The sequence below is a fragment of the Podarcis vaucheri genome, assembly GCF_965113315.1.
Source record: "Podarcis vaucheri genome assembly, chromosome: 5".
In the NCBI taxonomy this organism is placed as follows: Eukaryota; Metazoa; Chordata; class Lepidosauria; order Squamata; family Lacertidae; genus Podarcis; species Podarcis vaucheri.
The window spans coordinates 82031709-82047551 of NC_138763.1; the positions used below are offsets into that span (position 1 = coordinate 82031709).

The window sequence follows — 15843 nt, forward strand, 5'->3', positions numbered from 1 at the left end:
CCACTCACTTCACAGAGTGTTTGTTGTAGGGGAGGAAGGGAAAGGAGAATGTTAGCCACTTTGAGACTCCCTAGGGTAGTGATAAAGTGGGATATCAAATCCAAACTCTTCTTCTTCTTCTTCTTCTTCAGAAGCCCACACGGGACCCATTGGTTTAATTCCTCTTATTGCTTTGTCTAGCGCCAATTCCACATCTTCTAATCATTTTTGTTTTGTTCTGGATCTCAAATTCCTATTGCAACCCAACCCTTTATGATAGAGTCTATGAACTGCCTAAGGTTATAATCCTGGCTCTTCAGCTAAGTTTGTCAAGAGTCCTTCATAATCACAATCTTCACCCTCTTTTTGAATTATTTTGTGGAACTTGTATCTTTCAGCTTTATTGTATTTATTGGTATGCCGTGTTAGCACATGTCTGTAACACAGTTACTGCACTACTTTTCCTCTTGTCCTGGATTAGCTGCATGTTGTTAATGACATTCGCAGCCTGGTTTTCAGGTATGAGCATAATTTATGCACTATATTCTGCTCTTTTCTGCATAACCTCTTGCTTGCTTGTGTGTGTGTTTGTGTGTATTTATTTTCCAAGATTCAATAGCTTTACCTGGACGTTTGAGGTCTCTCTCCATCTCTTCAGCAGTTTATCTTTTATTCTCCACTGCTTCCTCTATGAAGAAGGAGGAACTGGAGGTTTTTTTATTATTAATTTGTCAAAATAAGAGTTACTGTGTTGTATAAAAATACCCACAAAACACTTTTCTCTGTCTATTCCAGTTGGCTAGGTGGTATGAAGACTTAGCCAGTTCTGTTACCAGCAGCATTCAGTCAACAAATTTAAAGAGACAGTGTAGCATTCTTACATTTGGCATCATCACTAGTTTTACCTTTTCAGATCATAAAACATGTTTGCTCTGGACTCTAGACTTGTTAAAAACTGCTGATCACCCCCCCCCCAATTGCAGGCCCCGGGTGTTTTATATTGAAATGTTGCTTTGACATGGCAGAAATTAGACCTGGTAACTCTTCCAGAGAGAGAGAGAGAGAGAGAGAGAGGGAGAGAGAGGGAGGGAGAACTTCTTCGTTTTCCTGAAAACTGTCTTTAGTGTGTAAGTGTAGATTTCCTTATGAAGGTGGGCAATACACTTTAGCCAAATAAGTTATTCTAGCCCAAAGTTGGAGTAAGCCCTTTATGTAAGCCTACAATTTTGGGTGGATTCCAAAATCAGATTACAAATTAATACAAATTAAAAAGTAAATGCATCGCCAACACACTGGCAGCAGGATATCTTCCCAGAAGCAGTTTTGCTTTCCTTCTTGATATCTCTCTCTCTCTCTCTCTCTCTCTCTCTCTCTCTCTCTCTCTCTGTGTGTGTGTGTTTATTGCCTTGGAATTTTATCTGTGCAGACTTCCTTGAGAGTCAGGCAAGCTTCATTCTTGCTGCAAGATGAAAGGAAAGGGTAATCCTTGAGTCCTCAGGCTCCTAAAACATCATTTAATGTATGCTTTGTAGTTCACATCAAAGGTGGAGAATTGCACACAACATGCTAATTGTTCCTCAGAATTTGCCTCTCATTATTTTCTATTTCTATATCATTGTTTATATTCTTGGCCACAGTGGCTTATTTCCTGGCCACAATAACAGCAGGAATTGTATATTTTGTCCTGTAGCGTAATATCCAAGGCTTGGGCCTGACTAAATATCAAATCATTTGAGGATGTTCACAATTTGCAATATTTTGCATTCTGCATTTAGATCTTGTGTGTTCTGCAGAATGTAGAAGCTTGTAATAAGGCATTTACACGTATAAGACTCCTGCTTGAATTTCCTAGATGAATATAATAACTGCAATCACATTGCTTTTATTGAAATGTTCACACACGTGTACTCAGTAACTTTTAGAGTAGAGCTCTGACCAGTTGGATGATGTTCAGGCTTCTTCATTCAGGATCCTCCCTGCTGGAAGGGACCATCCTCTGATTCTGTCCTCTGAAGTACCTCTCTCCCCCAAACTTCAGAGAAACCAAAAGCTAGAAAATAAGCTAAGCCAGTCATTTCCTTGAGAAAAGTGAGGCTAATCAGCCTAAGTAACAGTTGAATTGGCTGTAGATCCCCGCAGAGTCAAGTTTGTTTGCGATAAGGAGCTGTCCAAGGTTCTGAATGTGGTCTTTCTGTCTGATTCAGACTTGTGGCTTAGCATTGCCTGCTTCCTCTGCATACTTCAAAGTCCCCACAGAACTGCATACTCTAAAGGCTCTTTCTAGCCAGCTGTAAGGTTTAAACCACCCCCGCTTGAAAGTCACATTGTATATTTTTCTCTCTCCCCCCTCCACAGACACACATACACACTGCAGAACATCCTTGGTGGTAGCTGTGCCCTGGCCACTATTAGCTATGAAGCCTTAACTGGCCACTGAAGAAGCAACTTCCAGAAATGTGTGCCCACTGAAAAAACACCATCTGAGCCTCAGCAAGCAAAAAACATAAACAAAAGGTTGTACCTTAACAGCCATTAACATTAATATTACTTCTGTGGTGCAGTTAAATCCGTCGCAGGCAATGACATCCTTTACACCTTTCCCTCAAAGTCCAAGTAATGCCATAATTAATTATATCTGAAGTTGTGCTCCTATTGGAGCTGTCAACTTTAAAAACGATGTAGTTGATAAATTATTTGCTCAAAACTAATTTATTAATTAAAATGTAAATAAATTTGCATATTACCAAAGCTTCACTATAGATGCCCTTTTGAGATGTTGAAGGAAGTGTGAGGACTTAACATTTAATAAACAAAAAGCTGTTTCTCACTGTTATAAGGAAAGGCCATTCTTAATGGTTTCATTTTTCATACAGTAACACACCCAAACCAAAACAGTCTTAAAAACAATAAAATAATCACAAGTGTTCTCTAGCCTACCAATTAAAATGGGTCCAGACTGAATAATCAACCAAACTCTTAGTTGATTAGTCTATCAAACCAATTAAAGCTTGCAGCCCATGACTTCCATTCAACTCTTTTCATGAGCAGCATATAGTGGTCCTGAATGAAGATATACAAGTGGATCTCCATCTTTCACAGAATGGCACAGCCAGCCAGTTCACTCACAGCCTGGTATGGGTGCAGACCTCACTTGGTGGATCAAGGAACTAATTTTAAATCATTTGAACCTTGAAAACTGGCTATACATTTCTGTCTCCATGCACTTCTGTTTCTATAAATAACTGACTGGTAAGACAATTCTCTCTTTCAGAAAGTCATAACAATTTCTTCACATCTCCATCCTTTAAAAAGTCCTTTTAGAGTACATGATGTTTTGACAATGTTTATTTAATCATTGTCAGCTGCTGGAAGATGTTGTTCTGCAAGCTGTCCAGAGATGGAACATACTGTCACAGTTAATATAAACGGGTGAATATTTCAACATTTGATGGAGCTATAGAGAATATGCAATCTGATGCTGAACTTTGAAACTTTCTTTAACTATTTTTTATTCTGGCACTTGGAGAAAGAAGGAAAGATTTAATGGCCTCCTCTAGTAATCATTTGTATGAGAGGTAATCATAATACAGAATGTTTGCAATTTTAAAAATGAGGTTAGGCATGTGGTGGACAAGTTAGGAGTAGAGAGGCTCCCAAAATTCTCCTCATCCAGATGCCTTACTGGATTTTGGAACTCTACTCTTGTTCCTGAAGGGGAATGGATGCATTCAGAATGTTTAATTTTCAAAATTTCTACAGAGTTCCAGAGCTGACACTCTATCCTCTATACTACGCTGGTCGCTTAAGGTTGATAATGGTATGTTTTGCATGACACTTTAGAGTGCTGAAATCTCTTCACGTACATTATCCCAGGAACCTTTACAATCACAATGGTGGGGTGGTGGAGTGAGAATGGGAAATATGCCCATGATCACCCTGGTCATGAATTTAGGGTGGCGAGGAAACATGAACTGGTTTCTCTTCCTGTTTCACAGCTCAGTCTCCATAAGCAACTGGAAGTAAGCCCCACTGAACTCAATGGGGTTTACTTACAATACATGCCCACAGGTAATAAAGTTCATGTAATGAGAAGGTTCAGTGGGGCTTACACCCAGCTAAGTGGGAAATAGGATTGCGATTGGAGACTGTGTTTGTAGCCACCATGCTACAGTAGTTCCACAGCACTACTGGTAACCGGGACCACTGTGAGGGAGCTACCCAGGCCAAAGTGCTGCTTGAATGCACTTGAACTCTCTTGAATTACTTTGTACTCTGTCAGGCTTGAGGAATTCTCTCCCTCCCCCGATGGCACCAAGAAGCAAGGATGAAACATGAAAGTTCTTACTATGGTTTATTCAGACATCACGGTAAAAGACAAATAAATATGGTCGTTCCTCAATGGTGGCATTGCTCACACTGAGCTCCTCCCCCCTTCCCTCTCTAGCAACACCACCTGCTTCTATGGCGTCTGTCTGTGGACAATTGTCTCTGCGGTCTTTGTTCTTGCCCAGTGGCGTAGCGTGGGTTGTCAGCACCCGGGGCAGGGCAAGTAATTTGCGCCCCCTAACCCGTGGATTTGCGCCTCCTAACCCGTGGATTTGCACCCCCTAACCCTAACCCCCAGATGTTGCGCCCGGTGCGGGTGGCCCCCCCTGCACCCCCCACGCTACGCCACTGTTCTTGCCCCCTTAATGAACACCACGTTTTTTGAGGGGGGCTGGTTATGCTGTCCAGTGACATGTCAGCTAGCTGATTTGCCTCCCCTCCTCCTTACACTGCAAACTCTGCTGTTTGCCTGTCTGAGTTGTTATCTTCCTCAAAGCCCTGCTGCAATTCGAGACTGCATTTCTCCTCTCTGGAAGCTACAGGAGAAGCAGGGAGAGACCTCTACCATTCCTCCTCCTCTGTCAGTACAATCCCTGACATACTCCAAGGGCTGGGTTTTGTACGATTTTGCAAATGGATTAAAAAGAAAAACCTAAATCTTTTAGAACTTCAGCTTTACTCTTTTAAGAATAATGTACAAGCTTGAAAAAAATACTTCTTGAGTGTGTCCCAATATGACATTTGACCATGTGATTGTGAACACAAATAAACTCTAAAGAAAAAGGACTCATACAGGCAAAAAAGGAAAACAGCAAACATTACTGAGTTAAGCATACAATGAAGTCAAGAGCTCATCTAACAGTTTAATGTCTTCTGCCTCCTCTGCCAGCATTCTTGTTACTATGACAGAATGATATATGACCGTTAACAGCTTAAATCCTTAGAGCGATACCTAAAAAGTTTTTCCCCCTGTATATTTGGATTTTTTTTGGAGGGAGGCTCCTGCCCCCAAAAATAATACTTATCAGGGCCAGCAGATTCCCAGCAGTGATGTAATGGACTACAGCTGAAAGCAAAAATGTATTTGTTTGCTTGTTTAAAGTATTTATGTGCCACCCTATGGCTTATAAAACTGCCAGGACAGCTCATAAAAAACAATAAAAGGAATATCAAGTACTATAACAATGGACAGAATCTTGTACAATGGGTAAACAACATCACCCGGCTTCAGTGTCGTACTGGAAAGCCTGGGGCAAACAAGGTCTTTGGCTAACCCTGGAGAGACACCAGGTTTAACTCCAACAGATCTGTCTCTTTTGGGAACATAAGAATTTTGTTCATTCACGTTCCACATTAGAAATGGTAGGTCCGAGTGTGTGCATTATAGATATGTTTATTACCAGAAACAACAGCACAAGAGGTCTGAAGGGTGGCAACACAAGAATGGGCCTTCCTTGCAGTGGCTCCCCATCTGTGGAATGCTCTCCCCAGGAAAGTTTGCCTGGCGCCTTCATTATACACCTTTAGGCAAAAAATGTCCCCTTTTAACCCTTTGGTTAATTTGATTGGCATCCTATGCCCTTTTAAAATGTGGGGGTTTTTTTGCGGGGTGTGGGTATTGGATTGTTGCTGTTTTGATTTTGGTTGTGTCTTTTGTGCTTTCATATTTTGATTTTAATCTGTGAACCACTCTGAGACCTCTGGGTATAGGGCAGTATATAAATTCAAAAAAGAAAGAAAGAAAGAAGACAAGAACAGGAGTGGTCCGAGTCTTTCTCTTCATCGTAGCCTCCCTTACTCTGTAATTTGTGACCTGGCATCATTATGCAATGTCCTAATATCTACCAATGGCAGGTAGCATTTCTGCTTAATGTCAGGGTCAGAGTTCACAGGCCTAGTCATATGAAGTTCTCTCTTTTCTTGACTAGATGGTGCATACATTCCTCAGACATCGGCTTGGCTTTATGACACAAGGGCTTTTTGTCCAATGCCGCGAGATCCCAGGTTGTACATTAGTCACATGTTCTCTTTCTACATGGCTCTGCTGACGACTCAAAGGAACACCAGAAGCTGTCTCAAATCGAATCAGTCCACTGGTTTATCTAGATCAGTACTGCCTTCATTAAGTGGCAGTGGCTCTTCAGACAAGGATATCTCCCAGTCCTACCTGGATATAATGGGAACTGTACCTGGGATTGCTTGTATGCAAAGCACACAATCTACAGCCATTCCCACATGAATACACTTGGTCCCCAGGAAGTGATAGCGAGCAAGGAACTGGAGTGCCTAAAGGAAAGGATCTGCCAAAGGCTCTACAGTGGTACCTCGGGTTAAGAACTTAATTCGTTCTGGAGGTCTGTTCTTAACCTGAAACAGTTCTTAACCCGAGGTATCACTTTAGCTAATGGGCCCTCCCGCTGCTGCTGCACCGCTGCCGGGCGATTTCTGTTCTCATCCTGAAGCAAAGTTCTTAACCCGAGGTACTATTTCTGGGTTAGCGGAGTCTGTAACCTGAAGCGTCTGTATTGCTATTAACATCAGAAAAGAGAGGAGATTAAAGAGTCCTTTGCCTGCATCTCTGCTTGGGTAGAAGTGTGTTAGTGGGCGCAGGCAATGTTCCTGAGATCTTTCAGGAGGAAGGGCAGGATGTAAATTCAAGAAATAAATAATCAGCATTTGCCCAGTGCAAAATGTGTCCCTTTTTAAAAGGAGTTGCCAGCCAAGGATATAAAGCATAGGAAAAGGACCTTCCCTCTCAGGTCTATATATATATATATATATATATATATATTTGCTTTCGTAGATTTTCACGGGTACAGGAATGCAGGTTTTGGTGTCTTCGGGTGTCTTCCCGTGTAAGAGTCGGGGTGTCTGTGCGACGTTTCGACGAGGTCTCACTCGTCATCTTCAGGCTGGTGCTTTCGGCTTCTTGTTACTGGAACAGAGCAGAATCTGGTGTTTGAGTTCCTATAAATACTGTTGAGGGGTGTGGTGTATAGCCTCCAACGTTCTGGGCAGAGAGGAAGTTCCTAGATTAGTGTGCCTTTTCTTCTTTTGTTCCTTAATTACTTGAGGGATATCTTGAGTGATTTCATGAGTGATATTATGAATACCACTGGGTGGGTCATTAAGTGTAGATTAGTTGCTAAAGCTTTTGTGTCTTGACCTCTTGAGCTTGTGAAGAGTTTTTCTGAGAAGATGGCTGTGCTGCATTTAGTTGTGCTCTGGCTTGGCTTCGTGTATAGGGGCGAGCTGTGGTTTTGTGCCTTGTGCCAGCCAGATCTGTGTAGGGATTGCAGGGGGGTGCAGCATCCGGAGGTGCCACTATAGTTTGGCTACTGGATGGAGTCTGTAATATGTCTGTGGAGAGGGTCTGGGTTTGGGTCTGGTGTGGTTGATTGGTGACGGTGTTCTGTGTGCCTCTGGTTCTGGTGTCGGTTTTTGTGGGGAGGGCTAATTTCCAGATGTCTGGCAGGCGGGACGTGTCGTCACGCTTGTTCATGTTGTGAGGGTGTTTCTCTATCTCGATGGCTTCCATGATTATTCTCTTGTGGTGATGTTCCATGTTAAAGAGCAATTTGGAATCTGCAAAATTAATTTCGTGTCCTGTTTCTTTCATGTGTTGGAAAAGAGAGGAAGTTTTTTCTTCTTTTTTGACGGCATTCTTGTGTTCTGCGATACGTGCATTTATTCGTCTGTTTGTTTGTCCAATGTACGTGGCTGGGCAGACTTTGCAGGGTATTTCATAGACCCCTTGGTTTTCCAGCTGGATTTTGTCTTTTGGGTTTCTGAGGATATTGGCTATTTTTTGGTTGGTGCAGAAGGCTGTTTTGATATTGTGTTTATGGAGGATTTTGCTGATTTTGTCTGTAGTGCCCTTGATATAAGGAAGGAGGGCCATGCCATTGTTTTCTTCTGTGTCTTGGTTTTTGGGGGGTGTTTCTTTTTGGATTAGCTTCGTAACCCTGTTTTTCTGGTATCCATTGGCGATTAACACATTTGAGAGATTCTGTAACTCAGTTGTCAAGTGGTCTTTGTCAGCCAGGCGTTTGGTTCTGGAGATGAGAGTCTTGGCTACGGAGTTTATTTGTGCAGGGTGGTGGTGTGATTGTGCATGTAAGTAGCGGTTGGTGTGTGTTTTTTTCCGGTAGATAGTGTGTCCTAGGGAGCCATCAGGTTTTTTGTAGATTAGGACGTCAAGAAAGGGGAGTTGGTTGTTGTCTTCTATTTCCATAGTGAATTGTATTTTGGGGTGTAGGCTGTTGAGATGTGTGAGGAAGCTATCTAGTTTTTCTTTCCCGTGTGGCCAAATTACAAAGGTGTCGTCAACATATCTGAGCCAAAGTTTGGGTTTGTGTTCTGACTTGTCTAAAGCATTGGTTTCAAAGTGTTCCATGTACAAATTTGCGATGACCGGTGAGAGGGGTGATCCCATAGGTGCTCCTTCTATCTGTTTGTATCTTTGTCCATTGTGGATGAAGTACGTGTTGGTTAGGCAGTGGTTGGTCAGGTCCAGGATGTATTTGGGGGGGTTGTATTTGTTTTGAATGGCTGTCAAGGCTTCATTAATGGGCACTTGAGTGAAGAGAGATACAACATCGAGGCTCACAAGTAGGTCATCGGGATGTAGGTATTGCTTCTTTATTGTTTCTATGAACTGGAAGGAGTTAGTAACGTGTGAAGCGATGGATTCTGCATAGGGCTGAAGTTGCTTAGCGAGAAATTTAGCGAGATTTTGTAGAGGTGAGCCTATGGAGCTGACTATTGGTCTGAGTGGTGTTCCTTCTTTGTGTATCTTGGGGAGACCGTAGAGTTTGGGGCATCTGGATGATTTTTCTCTGGGGATGATTCTTAGCTGGATTTCTTCACTGATAGGAGAGGCTTTTATTTTGGATTTGGTGGTTTTTTCCAGATAGGTGGTGGGATCTGTTTTTATAGGTTGGTAGGTAGGGTCTTGGAGTAGATTTGATAGTTTTGCTTGGTAGTCCGATGTGTTCATCACAACAGTGGCGTTGCCTTTGTCTGCTGGGAGAATGATTATGTTGTTGTCTTTCCTCAGGTTGGTGAGTGCTTTCTGTTCTTCTTTGTGTAAATTGCTTCTGGGTGGTTTGCTGGAGCAGAGGATGTTGGTGACTTCAAGTCTGATTTTATTGGCTTCATCTGGGTCGATTTTGGTCAGGCTAGCTTCGACTCCGCATATGATGTTTTCCGTGGGGATGCGTCTCGGGGCGACTGCAAAATTGAAACCTTTGGAGAGTACTTTGGTTTCAGTTGGGGTGAGGATCCTGTCTGATATGTTATGTACTGTTTGTTTCATGGGTTGTTGTGGAAGCCTTGACAGCCATTCAAAACAAATACAACCCCCCCAAATACATCCTGGACCTGACCAACCACTGCCTAACCAACACGTACTTCATCCACAATGGACAAAGATACAAACAGATAGAAGGAGCACCTATGGGATCACCCCTCTCACCGGTCATCGCAAATTTGTACATGGAACACTTTGAAACCAATGCTTTAGACAAGTCAGAACACAAACCCAAACTTTGGCTCAGATATGTTGACGACACCTTTGTAATTTGGCCACACGGGAAAGAAAAACTAGATAGCTTCCTCACACATCTCAACAGCCTACACCCCAAAATACAATTCACTATGGAAATAGAAGACAACAACCAACTCCCCTTTCTTGACGTCCTAATCTACAAAAAACCTGATGGCTCCCTAGGACACACTATCTACCGGAAAAAAAACACACACCAACCGCTACTTACATGCACAATCACACCACCACCCTGCACAAATAAACTCCGTAGCCAAGACTCTCATCTCCAGAACCAAACGCCTGGCTGACAAAGACCACTTGACAACTGAGTTACAGAATCTCTCAAATGTGTTAATCGCCAATGGATACCAGAAAAACAGGGTTACGAAGCTAATCCAAAAAGAAACACCCCCCAAAAACCAAGACACAGAAGAAAACAATGGCATGGCCCTCCTTCCTTATATCAAGGGCACTACAGACAAAATCAGCAAAATCCTCCATAAACACAATATCAAAACAGCCTTCTGCACCAACCAAAAAATAGCCAATATCCTCAGAAACCCAAAAGACAAAATCCAGCTGGAAAACCAAGGGGTCTATGAAATACCCTGCAAAGTCTGCCCAGCCACGTACATTGGACAAACAAACAGACGAATAAATGCACGTATCGCAGAACACAAGAATGCCGTCAAAAAAGAAGAAAAAACTTCCTCTCTTTTCCAACACATGAAAGAAACAGGACACGAAATTAATTTTGCAGATTCCAAATTGCTCTTTAACATGGAACATCACCACAAGAGAATAATCATGGAAGCCATCGAGATAGAGAAACACCCTCACAACATGAACAAGCGTGACGACACGTCCCGCCTGCCAGACATCTGGAAATTAGCCCTCCCCACAAAAACCGACACCAGAACCAGAGGCACACAGAACACCGTCACCAATCAACCACACCAGACCCAAACCCAGACCCTCTCCACAGACATATTACAGACTCCATCCAGTAGCCAAACTATAGTGGCACCTCCGGATGCTGCACCCCCCTGCAATCCCTACACAGATCTGGCTGGCACAAGGCACAAAACCACAGCTCGCCCCTATACACGAAGCCAAGCCAGAGCACAACTAAATGCAGCACAGCCATCTTCTCAGAAAAACTCTTCACAAGCTCAAGAGGTCAAGACACAAAAGCTTTAGCAACTAATCTACACTTAATGACCCACCCAGTGGTATTCATAATATCACTCATGAAATCACTCAAGATATCCCTCAAGTAATTAAGGAACAAAAGAAGAAAAGGCACACTAATCTAGGAACTTCCTCTCTGCCCAGAACGTTGGAGGCTATACACCACACCCCTCAACAGTATTTATAGGAACTCAAACACCAGATTCTGCTCTGTTCCAGTAACAAGAAGCCGAAAGCACCAGCCTGAAGATGACGAGTGAGACCTCGTCGAAACGTCGCACAGACACCCCGACTCTTACACGGGAAGACACCCGAAGACACCAAAACCTGCATATATATATATATATATATATATATATATATATATATATATCATTTGCATTAGGGTTCTGATTGAACCATTAAATTGTTCTAATGGCTGATTGAGTCATTAGATTAATTAGTTCAAGAACTTACGATAAATTAAAAAGACTTCCCAATTAATTGGGCATTTAAGGGGGGGCATCTATCCAAGTACTTACAACAACCACAGAGGAAAGCTGCCACATTACAGATTTATTAATTTATTTAGTATTTATCTTATTCCTTTTCTCAGAAGCTTCCTATCATGAGACCCCAGGGTGGTTAACAATATTCATAAAATCCAACATTAAAAGAACTCCTCCTGGCTCAAAGAGTAGAGGGTGATGCCTGCTGAGCTATCTGAACATCTTTTTAAAGTATATTTTCTTTCTTTGGAATTGTTTTTTGTATGTGTGCATTTCTGTGCATATAATTTAAATCACGCTTCCTTTCTTCATAGCCATTATTTTTATTCAGAGGTATATTTCATCAATCAACGGATTGTTTTATATGATCTGTTCATGAAAATTTATTTAAGGAGTGGTAGCCCCATGTTTGCAGGTAGTGCTTGGGTGAAATCAGTTTATACCATAACAACAGGCTAAAACGGAGGCTGTTACACTTCAGTGTGTTGTAAAATATGCACATTTTACTGCTCTAATTTGGTCTAATTGGCTGGTAGTTTCTCTTTGTTCGGTGTTTTTGCATGGCTTTTCAGTAGTCGGAAATATCTGATTCCTCACTATTACTGGGAACGCAAACGGAAGAATTATGACATACAAGAAAGTAAATGGAAGTGGATAATTGCAAGCCAAAGTGGATGTTTTGATCCGCTTGTAGGGAAAACAGGTGGCAGAAATTTCATTGCCAACATGTTGGTTGCATAAATTTCAGCCTCTTAAAATAATACCTATAAAAACGGGCTATTTAAAGATCATTTGAATGTTGATAAAAGGCATCTTCTGAAGAGCGCGGTGGAAAATGTGTATAATTTTCAAAATAATCTGGGGAAGATGTTGAAGGTTTACAAAATGGGAGAGGCTGGTAACATTGCCAACTCTTCCCTTAAGCATCTAACTTACCAGTCTGGTGGTATGGCGTGCAGTGTGCCAGAAACTTCCCAAGCCAGCTAATAAATTAAGCAGAACACGATGCATTGTCAATGCCATCTGCTGCAGGTCTCAGCACTGACACAGAGCAGCAACTTCTGCCCCAAACAGATCAGGCCCTCCTCCAAATGGTGGTATTGGCCATTCTGAACCTAGGCTTGTGGTTTACCTCTCTCCAGACTAACCATGTGCTGAAAGCAAGGTCTATCCTATGGTTTCTGTTTTGTCTAGGAGGGCTAAACAATGAGCTCTTGTCTAGGCAACATGTTAAGTCAAACCATAGCCATCTGTCATGGATGCTTTAGTTGAGATTCCTGCAGAGCAAGGGGCTGAACCACATGACATTTGGAGATACCTTCCAACTCTACAATGTTATGATTCTATGCCTTAGCTCAGTGCAGCAGCAAATTGACTGGGGAAGAGTGACGTGGCCAGGATTTCCTGAAGCCTGCACATTTGTGCATTTGCACTATGCAATGGTTTGGCTTGACATGACATGCAAATCAGGCTACTGTCTGTTATTTGGATTTCAGAATTGCAACAACCATGACAACTAAATCAGAGAAACCAGCAAACTCACAGAACACTTTCTGCAGAAAAGATGCCCTCTACATTTCACTGATTGCAAGTATCTACTAGATATATGTTTCCCGAAGCGTCTCTTTCTCACAGACACAAGAACAATGTCCTCAAAGAATCATGTTTCATAGAATCATAGTGTTGGTAGGGACCCTGAGGGTCATCTAGTCGAATCCCCTGCAATGCAGGAATCACAGGGTTATACTTCCACGCAGCAGCTCTCAAATTTCACTGGCTTTCTGGGAGAGCTATCCATTGGTAGCCAATTCAGAAGACTTTGCAAAATCTACCAGTGTGTCTATTTTATCTGCTTTCTACCAGCTTTCCTATCTTTGAAGGTTATTGTGTGGGAGCTGAACTGAAACACTCATCAACCCTCTGCGGTTGGCATCATTGAGAATCTGGTTGCTGTATGACATGCATGATAAACCCACGATAAACAGCTACCTTTAAAAGGAGAACTGGAAAGAAATGATTTTATTAAACAGACCATCAGCTGCACGTCTCACAATGTGATACAACATTACTGAATGAAAGAATGTTGGGTGCCACAGCTGATATACGGGGGGGGGGGGGGACACAACACACAATTTAAAAACCACAACCAGCCATCTGGTCCTCTCCTCCAAAGAGCAAACAAACAATGTGTTTCAAAACATTTCAGTTCTGTTAGCCATATCCTTTATGACTTGGAAACATTTCCTATTGTGTCTTCAGGGATATTATTTATGAATTCCCAAAGTTTGAGAATTCATATGGAAAGGTGGACTGAAGCTGAGCAGGACAGGAAGCCTAAGTTCCCTAGCCCTCCTTTCTCAGCTGACTTCACCCCATCTTTCTTTTTTTCGATCCCTGCTCTCAGCCCCTTAGCGAGACATTTCCTCTGTCCCCCGGCTTACCTTCATCCTTACTTCAGACTTCTGCATCCTTCCTGTCCTCCCTTCAGTCGAGCTCAGCTCTAGCCTGCTCCAGCGGCTGTGCTTGGAGAAAGTACTGCCTTTGTGACATCACTAGCCAATGCACCAATCCCCACATCTCATAATTCTTGTCCATTGGTGGGGAGCGGTGTAATGCCTGCAGATGATGTCACAAAGGCATTACTTTCTCCCTAAGATGGGGAAACCTTTCATGTCAGTTGCCCATGTAGTTGCTAAGATAAAAAGGCACTTCAAAGCAGCCTTCTAGGGGCCACACACCAGTGGCTGGTGGAGTCAGAGGCAGAAGTAGCAAATGCACATTTTACCTGTGTGCAGTAGGCTAGTTTCTTCACACACTCACAAGCTGATCTCTATCGTCAATCCTCCAAACAAGAAGCATTATCAGAGATCAAGAGCAAACCTCTGGATCTATAGGTTCAGTACCCTAATGGCTGATGCTTTTAACCTGACACTTATGTGCCCTATTTCCCCTCAAATACAAAAATAAATCTCTTGCAGATGAGGCACTCATTAAAATCATTAAATTCTGGGCATTCTTAAAATTGCCACCAGATCTCTCAGCATTCATTTGAAAGCCCAGCTTAGTTACTGAGAAAAGCAGAAGCCAAAACATTTAACTAGATTGTGTTAAATCCACTTCAGTTTTGCCATCTGAAGCACGTGGGTGATTTCCTCCAACTGTCATTGATTTTTTTTTAATTAAAAAAAATAGAATTAGTCATTGTATTCTTCCTGACTATGAAAGGAAATATTTATAAAATGCTCCCTTTTAAGGATTTCATCAGCATGATAGCATCAAGAAGCTGAGAGAAACTTCATTTTTTTTTCTTTTCAGAAATACTTGCTACCAACAGCTTTCTTAAAGGAAAAAAATAAAGCAAATTTGGAAGGTTATTGCTGAAATAAAATAGCAGTGGAATTCCAAGGTTATTTATTTTACTTTATTACATTTATATCCAACCTTTATTCTATCATGGAACCCAAGGTGACATTGTGGTCACCCATCCAGGAACGACCAGATTCAGGCCTGTTTAGCAGCGTGATAACCTTATGTGTCTTAGCTAACTCATACCCTGAGTTAGCCAAGATAATTTCGATAAAACTAGGCACCATTTTTGAGCGGAGTTCTGCTGAATTTTAGGCTGTCACCACATTTTACTTAAAGCAAAATTTCTAGAGAGTTTGGGGGTTGCTTCTTAGGCAAAACGTCTGACAAATTTTAGTGGAAGCAGAAAGTTTTGCAGCACACTCCTTTAGTATTAACCAAACAAATATACCAAATTGAAGGGGAAAAATTGTGTGCAAGTTTATCACCCAACCTTTCCCCTCCACTCTCTCCCACTACCTCTGGGATACCATACTGTCTTACACTGAACGTAACAAAAAAACAACAACTTTATAACCTGTACAAAAAGAAAGAGATGTTGTACGTTCTTTTGTATTTCATGAACATCTCTAATAATAATGAAATATAAAAAAGAGCTATTTCTTGAAGTAAAGTTACTGTGATGTTGTGACTGATACAGTTACATATATTCTAATACTTCGCTGGCCCACAAGGCTCTGATACATGGGGGTAAATTGATTAAATATATTTAAAGGCTTTAGGTATTGCATTGGGCTGCTTCCCCAAAGGCAATACATTACGTTACAGTACACTAATTCATTTGAAACTGATATGCAAATTATAATCCTCCCCACATTCAGATCACAGGAGGCAGAGGAAGGAAAGTCAAGAAGTGTCAATCTCAGATAGAAATGTATAGAAAAAGTGGCTATGATGATAATAACAGCACAAATAACTTTAAATAGGCGAGAAGTCATTCTGGAC

The 15843-nt window shown here is 41.8% G+C and overlaps 1 long non-coding RNA gene across 2 annotated transcripts; it reads right to left on the reverse strand.

The window, feature by feature from the left end:
* Positions 1 to 5164: 5164 nt before the first annotated feature.
* On the reverse strand, positions 5165 to 14054 carry LOC309532369. 2 transcript variants are annotated; one of them, XR_014219821.1, is made up of 3 exons: positions 13974 to 14054; positions 12469 to 12515; positions 5165 to 5205 (listed from the first exon to the last, which is right to left on the reverse strand). It is a non-coding gene; the product is annotated as an uncharacterized lncRNA (long non-coding RNA). The 2 variants fall into 2 exon arrangements; XR_014219822.1 differs by lacking the exon at positions 5165 to 5205 and adding an exon at positions 11714 to 12134.
* Positions 14055 to 15843: the final 1789 nt, after the last annotated feature.